This window comes from Hippopotamus amphibius, chromosome 1 (assembly GCF_030028045.1).
Source record: "Hippopotamus amphibius kiboko isolate mHipAmp2 chromosome 1, mHipAmp2.hap2, whole genome shotgun sequence".
Lineage (NCBI taxonomy): Eukaryota > Metazoa > Chordata > Mammalia > Artiodactyla > Hippopotamidae > Hippopotamus > Hippopotamus amphibius.
This window is the reverse complement of record NC_080186.1, coordinates 112,753,284-112,760,379: the sequence shown is the minus strand read 5'-3', so window position 1 is coordinate 112,760,379 and position 7,096 is coordinate 112,753,284. Positions and strand designations below refer to the sequence as shown.

Here is a 7,096-nt window from a genome sequence, read left to right as displayed (position 1 = left end):
AGGCAATCTATGTGTCCATCAACAGATGAATGGATACAGAATATGAGGTATATGTAGTAAATGGAATACTTCTCAGTCTTAAAAAAATCAATGAAGTTTTGCCGTTTGCAACAGTATGGATGGACTTGAAGAGTACTGTGCCAAGTGTAATAAGTCAGACATCACTTATACGTGGAATCCTCAAAAATACCACAAACTAGTGAATAAAACTAAACAGAAACAGACTCACAGACATAGAGAACAAACTAGCGGTTACCAGAGGGGAGCAGGGAGGGGGAGGGGCAACCTAGGGATCGGGATGAAGAGGTACAAACTATTATGAATAAAATAAGCTACAAGGGTATATTATTCAACACTGGGAAGATACTCAATATGTTATAATACATATAAATGGAATATAACCTTTAAGTTGTGAATCACTATATTGTACATGTGTAAATTATATAATAATGTATATCAACTCTACGACCAAAAAAAAAAAGTGTATTTTAAAAGCACCATACCCGTTTTAAGGACAATGCTGGCCTGACTCTATGCTGGGGATTGCAAACCCCATAGCCCCTTGCCCAAAGGCTGAGGGCATGTTCCCTTGAGGTCTGTGGTGAAAACCAGTCCTTTGTGAGTGGAGATGCCTCTTTAAAAGCATGTCACCCTTGATTATTCCTATTCTCCAAAAGGTCCTTCAAAGGAAGGGTGAACGTGACTACAAAGTGGCCCAATGGAAAGTTCCAGCTTTGGGGCTTTCGTGGAGTATCTCTTAGGAAACACTGCTTCCAGGCTGACTTATGTTCCCTGAGGAACCAGGGAGAGACACCAAACATTTCAAATTGGTGGGCTACAACCCAGGCACTGAAAGAGGGGCAGAGATTCCCAGACCCTCTCTCAGGAACCTCATCGGTTGCTCCAAAAGAGACCCCACAAAGTCCTCCACTCACAGGATCTTCCCCCTCTTGGTGGTATAAAATGACCCTGTGCCTTATTTGCTAAGCAGGGGACACAGCGCTAGATACTACTGTTTCTTGGGTGTATTGCCATGCCAGTTATACAAAAGAAAAGGAAGACGGGAAAGCTAGGTGAGGTATTAGAAATATCTGTCCTCCCGGGGCTGCAAGAGGCAGTCACCTGGCCACACAGGTCTCCCTGAGTTTAAGACCTCTGGTGGTGGTTCTGCAGTAAAGGAATAAGCTGGTCCACTTTCTTTCCAGCAGAAAATGGGGAATGGGACTGGTCTGAAATAAAGTGTTCTTCATTGGCTGATTAGGGCCTTAATCCTCATCAACTATGATGGTTGTCAATTCAGTCTGGCCCTGGAAAGGAATACAGCATTTTTCCCCAAAACAAACTTAGAAGGGGAGTAGGAAGGGTTATCTTCCAGGAAAATGTATCTAGGAAATGCTCCCCAAGAATTTGCCCAAACTACTGAATATATTTACAGTGGTCTGTTATTAACCATTACCTGTCAGGAGAGTGTGCAAACACTGTCCCCCATTACCACAAATTGTGCAGTCGAGTTTCCTAAATTTGGAGAAATCAAAGGGCTCAGTACATCTGGAGTGCAATGGATAAGCCTTTTTCTTTTTTTTGGAAAACCATCTTCCTGATCATGGGATCTCCCCGGCGCCTGTACCACAACAATGCAAGATACCAATAATAGAAGAAATTGTGTGAGAGAGAACAGAGCATATGTGAGAACTCTCTATCTGCTCAATTTGTCTGTAAACCTAAAACTGTTCTAACAAGTAATGTCATAAATTTTTAAAAAAATGTAATGATGCAACACCCTCAAATCAAAGTGTTGCTGGCATCCTATAACTGCATAGTTAATACTAGCCCTTGAGGTGCACCAACCTGGAGTCTGACCAGGCCTATGCCATCAGCCTCTGCAGCCTGGCAGTTCCCCTGGAATCTGGATGTGGAATCATGTAGGTCAAGGTGGCCGCAGAGCTCCATATGGTGCAGAGAGAACACTGGAATGTGGTGACGGCGGGGAGAAACCATCGGAGGGCCGAGGTCGGTGAAGATCCAGGACGACTCAGATTCAGCAGCTGCCCCACCCGTGGCCACAGAGCAAAGGACAGGGAGGACAGGAACTGAGAGCTACCGGATGAGGTCGCTGCCTGAAAGATAAAAGCAGCTCAGGAGGCTTTGGTCAATTTTGAGAATGGGAAGCAGGAAAATGCGCTGAAGTACGACTCGCATGTTCCGTGGTGGCTTGAACCACCAGTCTTCCAGGTAACAGCACGCTCGCATACTGTACTCACAGAGCCGCATTACACACTCTTCTGCTGTTGCCACGGGGTGAGAACGTGCCCCCCAACCCCTCCCTCCGGTTCTGAAAACACACTCAGACTGGCCACTCAGGACACGCTGTTCTCACATGGGGCACATGAGGGCCTTGATACCAGGGAATGGGCCAGGCCGCCTGCTCCTCGCCGCCTCGGGAGCCTCCGCTCAGGTGACAGGGGACCGCCACAGCCTCTGGGGCTGCAGCCCGCCCTGTGCCCCTCTTCCCTGCGCGTCCCCCTCCGCCGAATGCGAGGCTGGGAGAGGCTTTCAAAAGTGGCCGACGTTCAAAACTTTAAAACTGGCCGCTGAGCCATATAAACGTCCGGAAGCTGGAAACGTCGACGGGGAGCCCGTGGGCCGCGCTGAGCTCCGCTCCCAGGACCCAGCGGCCGCCTCAGTCTCGGGGACGCGGGTGGGCGGAGAGGGGGTGAACCCGGAAAGCGGAGGAGGAGCACGAAGGGGAGGGAGGAAAGAGCCCAGAAGAAACACTGTCAGCTGCTCACACCCGACCTCACCCCTCAGGGCGCCAGCGGCCTGGGTGCTCGCGGTGCGACGGGTGGGGCCGCGGCCGCTTCGGCTCCCATCCGGTTCCCAACAGAGAGAGGACGCGCCGTCCCCCGAAGAAGCCGGCAGCGCCCCGCGCTTCTACCCTTGCACCTGGGTCCCAGGGAGGGGACACCCCACGACGTGCCTAGCCCTGTCCTGAGGATGTTCAGAGCTGCCAGGGCAGCGGCGAGAGGACAACTGCAAAGAAGGGGAAAGGAAGTTTGGGGGTTTTTTGGCGTTTGGGTTTTTTTTTCTGGCGGGAATTTTACCTCAGGGCAGAAAACTCTAGAAATGCCGGCAGAGCAGGCGCATTTGGGGGAGGCCGCCAAGCCCTCCCCTGTCGCTCCTCCCGAATGGACTTCGTGTCTTTCCACGACGTACAAACCTGAGGGCAGGCGAGTCAGGCGCCTCCTGGCGTCGCGGAGGAAGCGGGCTCGGGGCGGGGGGACGAGAGCGCCCGGCGGGAGGCGGGTGCTGGGCCCGCGGGGCTGCGCGCGGCCTGGCTCCGCGGCGGGAGGGGCGGGCCTGCGGCGGTTCCATGGTGTCATGGTGAGCACTCTGGACTCTGAATCCAGCGATCCGAGTTCGAGTCTCGGTGGGACCTTTCCCTTTAGGCCGCGCCGGCGTCTTTTACTCCCGCAGCCAGAACTCAGTCTCCTGCCGAAGCCCGCGTTCCTCCGGCTCCTGTTCCTGCCACCGCAGGCACCTCGCAGCCGCGTCCCTGACCTCTGCCGGCTCCTTCTCAAGAAAACCGGCTTCTCCGACCTGCGCGGTCCACATGGGCAGGTGGCGCGCAGGTGGGGGACGAGCCCGGGCTGTCCCCGCTGGCCCCGGGCGGTCAGCCCGTCTCTGGCCATCGGAGGCCCGGCCCCGCCGCCAAGCGGCGCAGCGACCGAGCCAGTGCCACCCCGCCGTCGGGGCCCCCTGGGTCTCGGGGGTAAAAGGCAGAGGCTGCGCCGCCTGAGTCCTGCCCCGCGAGGGGGCGTCACACCGCAGGCGTAACTGCGCGCTTGTCCCTGTGAGTCAGGGGTCGCTGTGGGGGGCTGTGATGTCGCTGGTCAGACAGGGTGACAGCCTCTTATGGTTCCAGACCCGAATGGGTAGTGCTGTATTGAGGTGCCTATTCTATTCTGAAGTTTGATTGATCCTATTCCACTGTGTTCCGATTTTATTCAGAATTTCTAGCTCCTAAGTCTCCATTGGACACGAAAAGCCGCTGTTAGGCTGAGATTTCAATCTTGACCCCAGGAAGTCCCGTGCTTTCATCCCAAGCTCAGCCAGAAAGAGGAGAAAGGCCAAGGATTCCAGCGTCTGGGGAGACCAGGGCTCCCTGACCCCTCTCCACCCAGGCCTTTGAGACACTTGCAGAGCTTCTCATCAAGGCTAGCCTGTAGCGAATATACTTTGTTTGGTTAGATTTGGGTGGAAACCAGATTTATTTTTTTATCATTATAAACTTAAATTCCTTTTTCAAATGTTGCCTCTGGATATGGAAAACACAATGTAACACATAAACCTTTTGTGCAAGGCCTTCTGTGGAACAGCCACATGGATAAGAACTAGCCGAAGAGAGTATAAAACATAATAATTTATGTGTACCCCAGAACAGTGACAAAATTTTAACACCTGCTTTCGTCAATTGTGTTATGATTGGCATTGTTGGGTATTTCTTTATTCTTTTGTCAATATAGTGTGGGAAAAAGCAAAGGAGGTGGTATAAGATATTGTATTTCTATTACTCCCAGTGCCCTTAAAAACAAAACTAGTGGTATTAGAGAAAAGAGTCTCAGTTGAAAGACAGACATTCCATCAAAGCCTGTAGTTCTGAGTTTGAATTGTGAATGTGAATATATGTGAATGCATGAACACATACAAATATGAGTATGTATTTGCTAGCTCTGTCCACTGCAAAGGTCTAGAATTCAACCACTTCCATTGAGTGTCTTTAGGTTACACAATTTGATTTGGGAATAATGTTTTTCACAGAAAGGAATCAGAGATTTTGAGAGATATGACTGAGTCCCGGTCAGGGGCAGATGAGACAGAAGCACCTTGTCATAGTGATATCTACAAAGGTCTCAAAGACTATTAAAATCTTATGAAAAGGAGAAAGGAGCCAGCTTAAAGGCACATTCACTGCTGAAAGAGAGGATCATTGGAGTATCAGTAAGGACTCTATTGCAATGAATTGAAATACTTCAATGTGTTTGAAACTTTGATTTCATATTAGCACAGGGGGAAAAAAAAGAAATAAAAGAAACTAGTTGGTGACCATGGAGGATGCTTGGGGAATTGCTCATTAAGCTGCAGTTTTCTTTACAGAGGGAACCACTAAGTAACTAAACAGTATTTAGTACTAAGGGGAAGTTTTTTTTTATGCAAGTGTACCAGCTAGATAACACATGGCCATGGAATATCACCATTTTGCTCCACATAACTAGTTCACGGATCTAGGCCTTGAACTCCAAGGGCTGCTAACATTATTTGAGGAAACACACAGGAGTTGATGTGCCTCCTGATCAGAGAGCACACACCACTTCTGAGGTGCCCTTGCCAGGATACCAAACACAATCTCCTCTGCCTCTGTATCTACTGTGTCCAAAATAGGGGCCACTAGACACATATGGCTATTGAATACCTAGAATGTGGCTAGGACGACTAAGGAACTGGATTTTAATTATATTTAATTTATAATTCATGTGAATGTAAACTTAAAGGCTGAAGATATGCACAACATTTTTCTATTAAACACAACTTTAAAGCTTTGGTAGAATTATGTTTCCCTTAATGTGCAGCATTAATTAGCTGTGTAGAAGATAATATTTGTATTATTGTGTGCTTATACTTTTCAGTTTTCAATGTGGTTACTCGGAAAATTGAAATTACATATGTGGTTTGCAATTTCATTATATTCCAGCACTGCTTTAGATTCTACCACCAAAAAGAAAGTATGGAGGATGGAAGAATTTATTAAAGTACACCCAGCTATACAATTTACATTGTGGGAATGCTACAGAACAAACAACTCCATTTCTTCAACAAATGAATGATTTAAGAAAGGAAAAGAAAAGGACAGCAAGAGACCAAGAGAGCTAGAGCAAGAGTGAGAGGGAAGGAAGCAAGGAAAGAAGGGGGGAGGGACAACGGGAGGGAGGAAGGAAGAGGCAGGGGAAGAAAGGAAGGGAGGGAGGGAGGAAGAAACCCAGAGTAAATATGTGTGTAAAGACTTCAACACATATCCTACTAATTACAGTTTGTGCATTTTCTTTGGGTCCCAAGAAAGAATAACTTAAAAACAATAATGGGAAATTTGAGCACTCTTTTATGACATTAAAGATGCTGAATTAATTTATGAACAATTATAATGCTATGATGAGAATACTTTCGAAAAGAGTCCTCATTTACGGAAACATACTGGCAAAATGACAGACGAAATATGATATCTGAGATTTGCTTTACAGAATATAGGGAAAGGTAAGTGGGTGGCTTGTAGTAAAACAAGTGCAGCCATAAGCTGATATTTGTTGGTCGTGGCTAACAAAGATGGGGATGTTCTTATATAATTCTATTTTGTGTACTATTGAAAACCTGCATTTGAAAAAGAATGATAGGAGAGCACAGGTCCACCTAGGATAATGGCAGCAGGAACTCTCCACGTGCATTTCAGAGGGCTAGGGACTAACAGAGAGAGTCAAGGACACCAGTCATAACCCTGCCCCAACCAAGGGCCAGAGGACACCGTGGACTCCAGTTGGTTTGTATTTAGCCAGGTGTGGGAGCCACACAGAAGTAGAGGAACCAGCAAAGACTCTGCACATAGAGGAGCACAAAGATAATTGACACACATCAGGGATCGATAAGGGCTGGTAAAATTTTAGAGAAAGCATCATAGAATAAGATATTCATACACTCTCAAAGCACCACTAATCAAATTACTGATTATAGACAGCAAACATGTCTTTCCAATGAATGGATCTCATGAAGCCTTGCACAACAGTGTCCAATGCTAAAATGACAATAGTGGTGACAGGCAAAGTGGACACTCTCAGCCTCCAAAGGGGCTGCACTAGGAAGCACACAGCATGCACTAGGTGGTGTTCTAGGCAAAAAGGTTTCCCCTGAATTTAATCATGAGGAAATGATCAGACAATGGCAAACTGTAGGCCTTTGAGCCAGACAACTGACCTGTCCTCTGCAAACAAGTCAATGCCACCACCATTGAAGACAGCTACCAAAAGGTGAGGAGAGGCTTGAGGTTCCCAAG

At 47.9% G+C, this 7,096-nt stretch overlaps 2 non-coding genes across 2 annotated transcripts; one reads left to right on the top strand and one right to left on the bottom strand.

The window, feature by feature from the left end:
- Positions 1-1,460: 1,460 nt before the first annotated feature.
- On the bottom strand, positions 1,461-1,627 carry LOC130842157 (U1 spliceosomal RNA). Its single transcript, XR_009050371.1, has one exon. It is a non-coding gene; the product is annotated as a U1 spliceosomal RNA (small nuclear RNA).
- Positions 1,628-3,364: 1,737 nt separating this feature from the next.
- TRNAQ-CUG (transfer RNA glutamine (anticodon CUG)) lies at positions 3,365-3,436 on the top strand. Its single transcript has one exon. It is a non-coding gene; the product is annotated as a tRNA-Gln (tRNA).
- Positions 3,437-7,096: the final 3,660 nt, after the last annotated feature.